The following is a 15,896-nucleotide window of genomic DNA, read 5'->3' on the forward strand; positions in this document are numbered from 1 at the left end:
CCCCTTGAAAAATTTATGGCAGCCACGTGGCATTACAAGAGGATTTTCTAATTATCTCATTAGAAATTATCCAAAATATCTAGCTAGAATATCTCTTATCTTCCACTATAAATTAAAGAGTTTGAATAATTAATTTCTTTTGTAGATAATTCCCTTATCATATTTTGAATTTGAATAAATATTTTATTCATATTCCATTATTCATTTGATTTTCCAAATATCCACATTATCATTTTTATCCTCTTTCTAAACCCTAATCCTAATTCATCTACCACCATATCCTTATTCAAATTTGAGATATTATCCTTTTATCCAATATCATTTAAATTCAAAAGCTCTTTTACTATAGTTGCCATGAAGATCACACCAAATCAAGAGAATTCAAATTTAAAGTTCTATCAAGATTACAAGATAAAAAAAGATAAAAGATAAAGCTAGAAGACTCAAGGGTTTCTTCATCTAACTAGGACAGATTCAAGAGCTATAAAAGGAGATCAAAGGAGCCTTGGAGAAGCAATGGAGCCATCTACACTACACAAGCACAAGCATACACTTGGCTTCCTCTTGTGTCCAGCTGTTTCACTGTCTTCTTTTCATTATGGTGTCATCTAGCTATATGTGTGGCTAGTCCTCTTTGTTCCTGAGGACAAGATGACATGGCTTGAGTTCCTGTTTATATTAGGGAGTTTGTTAGTTTTCTTATTTCAATCCACTAGTACGTTGCGTTTATGAATTTCCTAGGTTAGGATTTTTATTTCTTTTGTGGACTGATATTTGATTTGCGTTTCAGTTGAACAATTATATTTTGAAGCTTTTAATGAATATATTTCAGTTTCCTCATGATTCTATGAGTGTAGATTTCTACTTTGATTTGCATAAGTAGTTCATGCTCTAGGGTTTTGATAGATAACTCTCTTTAGGAACAAAATATAATTGTTTAATTGAATTCACAACTAAGTGGTTTTTAAATGATTAATTGAAAGGTGATTATATGCTAGTTCTCTAGGTATAATTATTAATTAATTAATCATGACTTAGATGTTATCTAGGGTTTTTCCTTTTGACTTAGTAATTGTTTTTATACAAACTCCTCATCCTTTTGAACCGTGATAGCCACTCATCAACGTCTTTGGGAAGTGCATCATTCTGGTAAAATCTTCATTCCTTTCGCTTCCTTTTACTTATTGTTATTTTCTTTTTATTTTTCTCAATTTATTTTCTTAACAAATTAATCAATTTTCTTTCGTACTCCTTCCTTCTCTACATCACGTTTTTCTTAATTAAAAAGGTTTTCAAGATTTTAACAAAGCTCCTCATAGAGAGAGACGACCTAGGTTGACCTCTATACCATATAGAGTTAATTTAGTTAATTAATTTGAGAGTTTACACGACAAGGCAATCAAATTTTGGCATCATTGCCAGGGAGCCAAGTTTATTTTGACTCAATTTTAATTTTTTTTAAATGTGATTTTACTGTGCTGCGAATTTCTTTGCATGCCTAGGGATACTGCTTTAGTCCCTTTTGATTTTAAGCCTGAAAGAACCTTTAGGTTGCGTAGAAAACAAATTTTGCATAAAATCGACCAAGTTAGTACTTCCAGTAAAAAGGAAATTAGTGAGTCTAGTTCACCTGGTAACTCTGATTTTGAATCTGTTGGCTTGTGCAAAATTATAAAATTGTTTATAACAACCTAATGGATGGTCCTGAGGATAGGCCTACTAGGACCATAAGAGAATTAACATCTTCAGTTGTTGACTATAATCCTAGACATGCTGCCTATCCTACTTTTAATTCTAATTTTGAAATCAAAGGTCATGTACTAGCTAACTTGCCTAAATTTCATGGTCTTGTAGGAGAGGACCCACATGAACACTTGATGAGCCTACAGATGAACTGTGCAACCATAAAACCTACTAGGGCCAATATTGATGAGATTCAATGGAGAGTATTCCACTTAACCTTTGAAGGAAAAGCGAGAGAATGGTATCTTAGGCTACCAAAACACCTTGCTAATACATTCAATTCATGGAATAACTTGAAGAAAGCCTTCCTAGAAAGATTCTTTCCTGCATCATGCACGGCCAGCTTGAGAAAAGAAATTTATTTGGTCAAACAAGACCCACGGGAGACATTCTATGAGTTTTGGAGCCGCTTTCAAGAGCTACTAAGCAAGTGCCCTCATCATCAAATCCCCGAAGAACACCTTATTCAATACTTTTATGAGGGATTATTAGGGCATGAGCAAGCTACTATTGATGCTACCTCAAGAGGATCTTTATTAGATCTTACAGTACAAGATGTATGGGAGATGCTTGAGAAAAGAGCAATGAATAGTCAACAATATGGTACTAGAGACCGACGTACTCGGACAACAAGTCAACTTGCCTCTTTTACATCTAATCATGAGATGAAAAATGTAGCTGCACAATTGGCTGCTTTAACCACAGTAGTAAATGATATTAAAGCTAATATGCTCTCCCCTTCTCATGTATGCAACTCTTTCACACATGTTACCGCCACATGCCCCTATAATGTCGAAGAGGTTTCTGCTATGTACTAGGGGAGACCTAATCAAAAATGGGACCCCTTTTCTAATACTTACAATAAGAGTTGGAAGATGAATCCAAACCTTAGGTATGGTGGAGGAGACGATAGAAATAATCATGAAAAGTATCAACCTCCTCTGAGACAGACGTAACCATATGGGAACTTTCAGCATGAACAAGCTCCCAAGATAGATAACCAACTTAGTCTTCTCTTATAGGTTGTGCAAGATCTTACAAAAAACCAAGTTGCTCTAGAAACAAAAGTTGGCAATATTAGTGAATTTGTGACAAAGTTGTCTGATAGCCAGAATGAGCAGCAAGCAAGGGAGGGAGGATCTATTCCCTCTAATACTATCATTAATCCCAAGCCTTTAAATGCTATCACATTGAGGAGTGAAAAGCAAGTACACTTTGATGAAGGAGATGACAAAAAGGATACTACTGAAGGTGTCCAAATTGATGTCACTAATGATATGATTGAGCTGAGAAATGACGCCACTGAAGATGTCACTACTACTCCTGCTGTGCAATCAGAAAGCTTGGAGGAAAAGGCACTTAAGAAGCAAACCCCCTCTACTGCACCTAATGAGGTAAGTATTCAAGACATCCCTTTTCCTAATTCTTATCTTTCACCACTACAAAAAAATAGACAATTAGCGACGAAATTTAGCGACGGAAATTCTGTCGCTAAACTGTTCTGCGATGGAATTCTGTCACAAACAAATTAGCGACGAATTAGCGACAGAAATAATTCTGTCACTAAAACTTCTGTCGCTAATCAATTTGTGACGGATTATGAGATTCTGTCGCAAATTTAGCCACAGAATTTGTGACGGAAAATTCCGTTGCTAATTTGTGAATATGATATTCCGTCACAAATATTAGGGATAGTGCATTCCAACTATGAGACGAACTAGCGACGGAATATTCCGTCACAAACTTTGCAACGGATTAGCGACGAAATTTCCGTCGCTAATTAGCGACGGAATGTTTCGTTGCAAATCCGTCAGAAATTATTTTTGGCTATGCATGAAAGGATTAATTCCATCACAAATTTTATAGATTTGCGACGGAATTTCCGTAGTAAATCTGTCATAATTTATACATGACGGATTTGTGACGGAAATTCCATTATAAATGATTAATTTTGCAACTAATTATATACTACTTCCCCCTAATATAAGAGCTAGTTTGACTTTCAATTTGGTTTTAAATATAAGACCCCAATCCATTTGTCTCTCACATTCATCTATTTTTTCCAAGATAGTCTTTGTAGTAGTTGCACATATTAAAGGTTTCATCAAATAGTAGTTCTAGTTAATATACTTGTTTTGCAAATAATTTTAGAAAGATAACACCTATTTATTATAAATAACTAACTTAACTAATTTTTTTAATCTACTCAAATTAGTCAACTAGCTCTTGTATTAACGATCGGAGGTAGTACTCCTCTAGTTTCTAATATAATACCTAATTAACTAACTTGAATAGTTAAGGATATTAGTTAAGTTAGTTAATATAATATATCCCTAAGCATCTTCTTTGATTCCTCTCCTCTCTCATCTACTTGATTATTGTTGAGTGGATATCAATAGGGTTAATTTAGAAAAAAATTGATAAACAAGTAAAATAGATCTTATATATAGGATCAATATTAACCCTGTAATTGAGTAGTATATTCTATAACAAATAGAGGCGTCACAGAATTTGTAGTGATGACTGTACAAGGGAAAAAGATCATTGCAAACAAATTCGTCGAACAATGTCAGGGAATTCACTGTTATATGAATGCCGGTGACTATTCATAAATGTGTCAAATGGACGTTTTCCTATCTCATCCTCATGCTTCAATATGTTAAGTTTGAATGGAATTTGTTCCTTGGTAAAGTCATTCGAAGGTCACAATGCTTCAATGGTTCTAGGTATTATGCTTATTTTATATTTTTCTTCATCATTGATCGATCAATTAAACTTTGGCTAATGGTGTTATTTCCTGAAGATGTTTATGTTTTCAGCTCTTATGTAACAAAATTAAGTTGTAACTCTTTGACAAGAGATGGGCAGAAATTAAAAAGGTAAGACCTATTTGTTGACCAAGCTGGTTTTTCAAAATCTATATATCAAAGATACACTACTACAAAAAAGAGCTTTCACGACACTAATTTACAGCGGTCATTTTTTTAATTATAGGGAAGCAAAACTTTACTTTTCACAGCGGTTATCTGGAAAACCATGGTGAAAAGTTCTTTTTACAGCAGTTTTTAAAGTCTATCAAAATTTTAAAACCCTATCTATCATGCAATAGTTTTCACTTTTCATAGTCAAAGCTCATTGTCCCCTCATTGCCATCCCCATTCAATTTTCTCCCTCCTCCTACCTTTACCGGCCTTTATCTTTTGCTTCTATCATCTTCGCCACGTTCTTCCATTACCGTCACCATTGCTGTTGCTGTCATCGTCACCATTGCATCATCCTCTTTATTCTTATTTGTGAGTTTTTCGCTCTTTCTCCTCTATTCTTTCTGTGGGTTTCATAGTTATTGCGGTTTGGTTATTTTCTTTGATTAAAAATATAATATTTGTTTTGAATTTAAATAGATCTGGTTTTTATTCTTCTCCTTGCTTAAACATACATTGATACTTGAAAGCTTGAATATGTCCAATTTCTCCCTCTCTCATTTTGTAGATAAGAGTTTGATAGCCTAAAATTCATGAATTTTATCAGATCTGAGTCTTTGATTTTACATTTATTAAATCTTAGTGGTTGAAGGCGAAGCTAAGTGGTGCTATTACGATAGGGAAAGAATTTATGTTGGCTCTATCAAAATGCTTTTGACTGATTACATGTTATTGGTTTATTGATTCTCAAACCCCTTTCCCTAGGCCTCTATTCCCCCGTTCCATCTTGATCAATAAGATGAAAGGTAAACTAAAAAAAAAAACTTTTCACGGATTTATATAACCACTACGAAAAGTCACATACCATGATGGTTCTTAAACCATTGTGAAATTCTCTATAGTTTACGTCGATGGCATAGACATCGCTCTCAAAACCGCCGTGAAAAGCTCATTTTAACTGCCGTCAAATGTCTTTTTTGTAGTAGTGATATAATAAAATATAGAGTATAATACCGAACTTTCTATATACTAATAAGGTTATGGTTATTTTAACATCAGTGAATCACTAACGCCGGGTTTCTGACATGAGAAAAGACAGGGTAATTTTTTTTTTTAAATTTAAAACATGAGTCATTTGACATCAGAATCCCAATTCAGGAGTTGAACATAAAAGTAATAATGGAATTCATTGTCTAAATAATTTAAACTTTCATATTAACTAACGAGTGATTCACAAACAACCTTGCTTTCAACTTATATCATTATCTCCTAAAATGATTTCATACCATGAAATCTTAGATTAACTACTAGTAATACATTAAAATACAATGGCCATCTCGATTGATGGCACTTACCTGCTTCCAGCAGTGCACACCTCTTGATAAAGGCTACATGATTATATCTATACATAGCAAGTACTAACTACTTGCAAATATTACATATATAAAAGTATAATTAATTAAACTATCAAAATAATTCACCAAGTATATATACAAAATACAGTAGGCATCCCTGCCCTTCAATCAATTCACCTTCTTCTTAAACAACCTCTTTATCCTTCGAGCTAGTAGCCTTCGCTATTTATCATATATGGGAGGGTGAGATTATAAAGAAACCCCATAGTAGTAATTTCTATTAAACAAATGTGTAGATTATACAAAGCATACAAAACAAGCCAAAGTAGAATATAACCTTGCAAGCTACTGCAATTAGGCATTTATGTGCAATGACAGATAGACAAGCTGAATAAATAATACACAAGTAATTAGCAAATACTGCCCCAGGTCTATCAGCTATGCATGTTCACGGCTAAATAATCCATGTGAGGAATTAAGGATTACAAGTTCTTATGCTTTAAAATAGTAATATGGCACAAACAGACATGCAGTAATCATGCACAAGTGTAAGATAGGAAAAAACTACTACCTGGTCCGCTTCCCAACGGCCCACCGGAGGGAAACACAGTTGAAAACTGGCAATTCCCCCCTTGCACGTGAATTAGAACAGTACCGAGCACTTTTTATAAAACATTTTTGCAAAATTAAATTATAAAATGGTGTTAAGAGAGCTTATAAGAAAATCCTTCTTTTGACCGTTTATTTTTTGTAACAGCCGAAGGTTACTGAATGTTGGGAGTTTTTCAAACCGTGATTAATCCTCCATTAATCCTTAAACAGTTTCTCGTAGATTAATGTTTGGTAACGTCTGGAATTTATTTATTAAACATACCCAACGTTCATAACCGAAGGTATAATTACATATTATTACAGTAACGTATGAAACCGACGGATTAATTGTGTTTATGGTGGTGCCCAACGGTCAGGTCCCCGAGGCCCATATAAAGCGGTCCAGTACAGTGTGTTCTGCACCCCACTCTTGAGTTTTCAAGCATTTGTTCCTTCTCTGCGTTTCTGTGCTACTGGGTTATATTTTTCTACTGTTCTGTCACCCTGTTTTCTGCAGGAAGGGTTCGTTTAATCCTAGGGAGTGCTGCACTCATGTTTACCTACAGTGGCAGAATAACTCTTAAGGATAGTGTCTATCGGCACGACTCGGACCAAGCTGATACACACTTCCAGTTTTCTCAACACAACACACTAACCCTTTATTTTATTTATATATTTTTGGTATTTCTAGTTAGTCGTCTGGAAAAATGTTGAATCCCCTCTTGCATAACAAAAAAAAAGTTGTTAAAAAACAAAACAAGAAGAAGAAAAACATAGGTCCGTGAGATATGAATACTAATCATCGAAATCATATTACGTAGGAAATTTTCCCCCAGTTTTTCCAAATTCACGTGTGAAAACTTGTAAACTTTTGCATCAGCTCCTCCAATATAAATTAGGATTTATAAATTTTCATATGACCCCTTGTTAAATTACCATTATTAGTTGTAAAAATATGTATGTAAGTACACTTATAAATTCACCTTGACATTTTATTTTGATATTGTTGGTTGTTAAAATGCATATATGTACTTGTAAATTTACTTATGAATTTGAACTAAAAGATATAAGCAACTTGACCTAAGTTTTGTACTTAGAATAAATCAAACTATTGATTATAGTTTTTGAAGATTGTGATCCGGAATAATTTATATAAAATATTAATTTAAACGGTCAATCCCTGTTTCAGACATACATTTATAATTATAAGGAAATAAGATGAATACTGTAACTTCTTATGAATTATATTATATAATACATAGAGAGAAAGAGAAGGATATGGTTATGCTAAAACGTAACTCAGCTGACGTCTCATACATATACGTCAGCATTTTATTCAGATATATATATATATATATATATATAAATATAACTGGTCAAAAGATGCTTTCAACTTTGTTCATTTTATCTATAAACAATTTAAGAAAGAAAAAAACTGTTATTTAATTAACCTTTTTTTTCCCCCCTTGAATAGAAAGACTGTAAATTGGATCCGATTCCAACTGAGTGCTTTCATTTTAGCGTAAAAGCATCAGATGCGTCCTTCCCATATGTGATTTCAGTCAGCTTTTTCGATTGATGGTTTATATGAGGCTTTGTTAAGTTGTTTGTTTGATTAACTGGCATAGACAATCCTCAATTAAAGTACCATTAAATTTTACCAATGACGGCCATTTATATGTCGCCAGCCATGGTTGGCCGGCAGCCAGTCAAACAAATACTACTAAAATCTTTAATATAAGAGTTATTTTGCTTATTTGGTTAAATTGTATAAGCCAAATCAATCATTTAATTATAACAAATTTAATATGATCTTTTCACCAAAAAAAATTTGTTATGATCTCCCTAAAATACTCTTATATAATATTAGATCATACATCAGTTATAAGTGAATTAGTTTTTAAAAAAAACTATAAATATGAGAGATAAAATTAATGAAGATCTTAAATTTAGGATCAAATATGATCCCCCAACTAATACTTATATTAAATCCCAGATGTAGTGTGAGTATATGTATATTTATTTTGATATTTTTTTTAATTCAAATATTTAAGAAATTAGTATTTACAGATCAAAATTTTTATATTTATAAGTGGAATTGTGTCATTTTCAACGCATAAATGTACAATTATATGTCATACCTTCGGTTTCAAACATATAATCCATTAGCCAATTGCTAAAAAGAGCATAAGAAAACACACCCCACTGGATGCTGGCGTAAAGGATAAGCCAAGCAAGCAATTGAATCAATCAAATCAAAGGAATATATGTTACTGCTTACAATTGAAGCTACGTATCATCATATGTTCTACGGAGCTGCACTTTATTAAATGTTTTATAACCAATAATTAACCAATTCCTCATTGCTTTCACACATGAAAAATCAAAACCAATTTTTATATCCATGTGGTGTATGAATGAATTTGTTAATGTGGAAAATCAGTGCCTCCACTCGTTTGTCTTTTTTATAACCCAATATGTACTCAGTATTGGGCGCTTATTTGAGTCCCATTGTCAGGCATTTGAACAACCCACTAACCCGGATCAACCTTTCTAAGAACAATTTTAGCGGCGGGCTCTTCCAATAAATTTTAACGTAGTTGCATTTCTACGGGTCGACGAGACCATTGATTAAGCTAAATGAATCCCTTACGAATTTATCGATGTACTTGTTGGTGTTTCCACGCGTTTATTCTATTCAAATTTATTTTGGGATTTCGAATAAATTGTTTGGGTAATTTTGAGCCTTCTGCGCAACAAGAAATTTGAAAATGAAAAAAAGAAAAGAAAAGAAAAGAAATAGGACCGCATGATAGGAATTCTAATTACCAAAATCATACATATCTTGGAAATTAAATTTCATATCCTTTTTCTTTTGGACTGAAGGGATGATTCCATTAAAAGAAACTAAATACAGACTCGATAACCATACTCAAAATGATCAAACAACGCACAAACCAACAGACTACAAGGAACATCGAGAATGAAAAAACAGCTAGGACCACACCAACTGAAGCCTAACTTTATGGATTGAGAGTGGGAAGACCAAGCCTTCATTCCACCATGATTCCCTGAAAAAGCAATAGAGGATGGTTGTCCAAAGACTTGTTCCATCGAGCCCACCCCCTTGGATGCCAATGCTGCCAAGCTAAACGTAGCTACAAAGACACCTTCTAAAAAAGAAGGGTCTAGAACCAAAAGAAGTTTGAGAGCAAACTCCATTGAACCAGCACTCATGGCAGAATTAAGCCAAAATCTATCCCAACCAAATTAATCTACAAAGAAAAGCAAGACCAAAACTAACAGGACACTAACTGGAAAAATAAAAACATAATACAAAGAAAGACATTAAACACAAACAGGGGTGATCAAGACTCTAAAAGCATTACCAAAGAGCCCCTAATTCATGATAACACCAAAAAAACACCCTCATGGAACCAGTGTGGCTGTAGGCCAACCACCACACCTTGGAGAAAAAGCCATTGGAGAACCGTCCTTATTGGGAAACCAACCATGAGCAGCTTCCTTCTTCTCTATTCTCAGCCCACGCTGAATCTTCAGAGATTTGCTCCCAACTAGCCCTGATGCTTCAGTAATCAGATCTAGAACCTCAACCCCCTTCATCTTCTTATGCACATATGAAGAAAAACAGAGTTGATTTCTGCTATCCTGTTTCATCATATTAAAGGAACAGCCCCAATCCCATATTCCACCTTCACCGAACACCTTCCATCTTTCCCCCTTCAAAACCTCACGAACGGAACCACAGAAGCCCCTTCCCCCATCAAGAATTGACTTGCCATGGAGAAAACCCAACGAAGACGCCGCTTCGACAAACCCTAGGAGAGAACCCTAGACTTACAACACGCACAGGAGGCGCAACACACACACTGAAATTAAATTTCATCTTGATTGTTATAGGATAATATAAATACATACATACATATATATATAGAATCAAGTTTTTTTTCACATCAGTTCCTAAGAACTTACAATAAGACGAAAACTGTTGTGCTGTCGATACAACTCTTTGCTGCTTTTCCGATGTTGGGAAAAAGATAGAGATTCACATGAAGAACAAACCCTATAACTTATCAATGATCACCTTCCCGCCTACATCAACAATAACACAGTCTCTGTTGTTACCGCCATTGAGATTACCTTGAGCTTTTCCACCATTTAGAATAAAGTTTCGTAGTGTTGACCCAAGAGGAGCTCCAACATCGTTGCCTTGCTTAGTTTCCTTCCCAACATCATGTGTAGGCATACTTGGTACACGATTGAGGTAACACAAACCTAGGGGTCGTCTAGCGTAATCATCATATTCACAGTTTGGACCACTAAAATCTACTCGAAGGCCTTTCAAAGGATCACAAATTACATGAGCATAATATGTAAGAAGTGTATCCCCACGAATCCCACTAGTGAATCGGACATCATATTCTCCATCTCCACGTTGCAACTCTAACTCACCTATTCTACGTTTGAATTTGTCTTGATACTTCCACAGGGAATAGCCTGATGACAGGTTTACTTTCTCTACGAAACTCCCGCTAGAATCATGGGCGTCAGCATAGCGAACCGCAAAATACCCATAGTTATCTCTCTCTCCCACGAACTTCATCTCTACCCTTACCGTGTTTCCCTCACACAAGCAATCATGGATTGTGAGAAGAACCTTGTAGCGGTTCACTCTACAATGATAAATGCAAGTTTTTGCAGGGTTTGAAAGAGAAGTGTAAGTAAGTGCGTGCTCTTCACGGAATGCTGCACTTAACCATGTGTGAAGCTCAGCCTTAACGGTAGGGTCTTGGACCACACGAGAGCGCATTATTGAGCGACCTTGTGCCCATGGGTTGCCCATGAGTTGATTGAGTTGCCATTATTGCTTTCACTTGCTCAATATTTACAGAGTAAAGTATGCATATAGGGAAGAAATTTTAGAGTCTTGTGTGTATATATATTCAAATATGACTAGTCGATCAAAAGATGCTTTCAACTTTGTTCACTTTGCAAAGAAATCCTTTGAAACCGATTCGAACTAAGTGCTTTCATTTTAACGTAAAAGCATCAGATGCGTTTGTTCTTTCCATTTGTGATATTATCCGGATTATGATTCCCCAGTGCGCGACATCAGACTAATGAAAAGTGTGATATTATGCGTTGAACATTTTCCTTTGTGAGCCTTAGTCTGTTTGTCCAATGAAACAGTAGAAACATCTTTTATCCTCAAATAAAGTAAGGAGAATTACAATGAGATCCGAGGAGAGAATTATAATGAGGTCCTTGGGAAGAAAATAATTACTAATAAGCTTAATAACAAGTGAGTAGTTGTTATTTATCACCCTAAAACTTATCGTTACAAGTTGTTTTATTATTACTAAGACTTGTTAAATAATCATGTTGTTTACTTGGGACTTTATGGTGATTCTCTAAATAAAATACTATTTGAGCATTGACTGGCAATTAATATGTCACTGATGGCCTCCATACTAAAAAAAAAAAAAAATTTAAGCGATGACTTTCGGTGAAGACAAAAAAAGTCACCATTGAAAGTTGACTTTTCATGGTGACACTGGAAAGTCCTCGCTAAAAGTATGATTTTTACTAGTGACACTAAAAGTCAACTTTTTGCGGTGACATCTTTTGTCACCGCTGAAGGTCGTCACTGAAAGTATTTTTTTGGCGGTGATAAAAACATTGCCACTGAAGGTTAACTTTTAGTGGGCACAAAAGTTGTTGCTGAATGTGAGACTTTCAGAGACGACATTTTCCATTACCACTAAAGGGCTCACTTTCAGCAGCGACTTTCTAGAGTTGCCGCATTGGTGACTTCTAGTGTTACTACTGAAAGTCTAACTTTCTAGTGTTGCGCTTAAATTAGTCTCATGTCGCCTGGAACATCTTAGTAGTAAAATAATGTAAAATCACATATGGTAAGGAAACATGTGATGCTTCTATCCGTTAAAAAGAAAAGGCATTCCCTTCTAGTGGGATCCAGGGGCTTTCTTTCTAAGGGAAAAAAATCTGAAAGTTTTTCCTTTCTTAAATAGATAACGTGAAAAGAAGTTGAAAGCATTTTTTGACTAGTCATATTTCTTACATCTGAATTAAATCCCGATGTCTATGTATGAGACGACAGCTGAGTTTTAACATAACTAGTGACAAACTCAATTATTCTTATATATTTTGATATCTTTTATATGGGTTTTGTTAACTTAATTAGTTTTTTTAGTCTTAATTGATTATTAATTAATTTAATATGTTTTATTTTGAATTATTATTTTATAGGAATAAAATTGTCATATTTTGGTTTAATTGTGACTAACTGAATTTTAAAGACAACTAGCACTAATTCCCCCGTGCGATGCACAGGAAGAATTCATTTCAATCTAATCATTAGGCCCAATTCATTGTAATCTCCATCAGCACAAAGACGTCAACACAATATAATACACACCATGTATAAACAATGATATTATAATTATCATGAAATAACTAAACCTCAATTTGCCAATTCAATAACTTTATGTTTATTTTTTCAAAATCAAACATTATCAGCCAAACCTCCGATCATAAATGGCAGATATGGAAACAACTATATCACATTTGTGAAGAAATTTTACTTCATACAGTCCTCTTCGACTCGAATGGTAAACTGTCAACGCATTTGGTTACAATGAGAGGTTGCAAGATAATTGAAATTTTACATATAAGAGTCTTAAGTAGGCATATTTTGTTGCTTCCCGCCGTTCAAATCCGTATCCCTCAACACCATTTCTTCTTGAACATTTCACTTCAAGTGGGCGTCCTTGGAATTTTAGCATATATTTGTCTCCTCGTTACATGAACCAACATTCAAGTTACAGACGACGATTCACCTCGTATTAATTTTTAACAAACTCAACACCAAAACAGAAACCATGAAAGTTGGGCCTGACTGATTTGATATCTGATACCTGAGATTGAAACACATACCATCAGAAAATATACAAGGCACATCAAGGTATGCAAGTTCGAATTCTAAGCAACGAAAATTGATAGAAGCGAAACATTATCCCATCAATAGCTCTATACATAAAGAAGAAATGCAATAATACTAATTAACATTATACCTGATGATTTAAAAGACAATTTAAGCTTGCAACGGAAAATGAGAAAATTTTGACCAGATGATATCTAACAGTCATCCCCATTTTGTTTCACATAGCACAGCAACAGCATGTGCCACAACTCCGAGAACTCCATGCAAACATTCTGGACTAGCTTTTTCTCTGGGTAAAGTCTATCAGCAACCTGTAACCAAAGTTAACATTAAACCATTGTCATTAAGCTAAAATTGTATCGAAGAAAGATGCACGGATAAACAGTAAAGAAAATCAAAAAATATAATGGGTGACCTTTTTCCTTGCAAACTCCTTAATTCCACCTGAAGAACAAAGGATTTGAAGTCAAATTTACCAGAAATGCCACAGACATGGTTCATGTTGCAACAGAGGGGGAAACGAACCAAAGTTCACCAACCCCTATGCATCCATCAAAACAATCCTCATTCACTCAATAAGACTTCTTTAGATAAGACTTTCTTTATTGGCCCTAGATCATACATTCTCTCAATAATTTTTTCTTCCGGACTATCGAAGATTACAAATTGTTGCACCACTTTAGCCAAGCAAAAGACAGAATAGAGAGGATATACCCAATAAAAGCACGACTTACACACAAATTTTCTCACATGCATTTTAACAGACACCTATCAAGCAAACATATTATATAGCATGATGTGTTCTATCCTTCCCCATATTGCAATCTAGAAGATTCAAGCATCGGGCGACATATAAATAAGTTAGCCAAATATAGCAGATTGAGAATAGCAATTTAACAATAAAAGAACTAAAGAACTTAGCAGATCATTAAAAATAAGTTCTGCTTAATTTGCAGCCTTCCCCCTTATGCCCCTGCATCTCTTAAAACGATGTGCTTTTTCTCTGCACTCTACCACCACCTCATCTATTTGGCGTGCAAGAAACAAAAGAAAGTTACAAAAGAATAATGCATGATCCAAACCTCCGATTACCTGTGTCATAAAATAAAGTTAACATACCAATAGAATTCATGCTAAAAGGAACTGCTGCAAGAAAAGAAAAAGTATAATGCTAGTACCACACGCTTAGTCAGATCTTCCCTCAGCAGTTTAGGCAGTCATTTTTTTTTTGGCCTGAAGGACAGTCACTTTAACAAATATGTCTTGCTTATTACCTTTTTTCACGTGAATTAAGGTTGACACTAGGCTATCAGTTGTAACTTCATTTTTACATTTGCTTGTAGCAATAAACTTGTCACAGACTGAGAGGAATTCCATAAAAAAAAAAAAAAAAGAGACTGAGAGAAAGAAGACTCATGGCAGAAAAAGTCACAAAGGCACCATTAAAACTGTGGATATTAACAAAATTAATTGTATATACCTGTGACAATAAAACAGCAAATCTCCACACACAAAAATAGCATCCATCATATAATCATATAATACCAATATAAACTTTCTATGATATTAAAAGACGCTGGCAGTGATGAATAAAAAATAAGGAAAACAACAAATAAGAAAAATAATAATATGAGAGCAGAAGAGAGAGAGAGAGAGATAACCTTAATCCCTCTTTGCACCAAAGCAAATTGAATCATCATGCCAGTTTTTGCAAGTAAAGCTAAGGCTGTCGTTGCAATAAAAATTGTACCATGCATCATTAATCTAAAAAAGCAATGAAAGTTTTCTCTTGTGAGTTATGTCCAATAGCTCGCTCTAAAAAAATTCTCAATGAAAGAAGAAAGTGATGCAACAATTTTGAATTCAAGAATCAAGAAGGAAAGAAATAGAATAAAGTCGAAGTAGATCAAAGTAGAAAGTAAGTTACATATTTTCTGAATTTCAACTTGCTTCTCTTTGCGCTCGACTCCTTGCCTGATTTTCTTTGTTCAGCTTCAACCAAACTGTACTTCTTGATGTTGAATTTCTACGCAAACACAGAAAACTATTAAGCATCGAATCAATTGGTGACCCAACACAAAATCAAGTTACAAACCTTTTTGATGAAACTCTACATCCCATCTTTCTTTTTACTTTAGAAGCATCACGTTCAAAGCCCTCTGTTCTCTATTCTCCCCTCTATTTGTACTGGAAAAGAATAAGAGAAAAAAAGAATAGAAGATGGGAAGGGTCGGCCAGAAAAGGATGATGAAGTGTGAGGTCTGGCGTCCCATTAGCTTAGCTCGCAGAGAAAGATGAAGA

The 15,896-nt window shown here is 34.6% G+C and overlaps 1 non-coding gene across 1 annotated transcript; it reads right to left on the reverse strand.

Annotated features, from left to right (window-relative positions):
* Positions 1-2,084: 2,084 nt before the first annotated feature.
* Positions 2,085-2,191, reverse strand: LOC114763278 (small nucleolar RNA R71). Its single transcript, XR_003742328.1, has one exon. It is a non-coding gene; the product is annotated as a small nucleolar RNA R71 (small nucleolar RNA).
* Between the last annotated feature and the right edge of the window lie 13,705 nt (positions 2,192-15,896).

This window comes from Neltuma alba, unplaced genomic scaffold (genome assembly GCF_004799145.2).
Source record: "Neltuma alba isolate B1F8T4 unplaced genomic scaffold, ASM479914v2 tig00011271_pilon, whole genome shotgun sequence".
Taxonomy (NCBI): Eukaryota; Viridiplantae; Streptophyta; class Magnoliopsida; order Fabales; family Fabaceae; genus Neltuma; species Neltuma alba.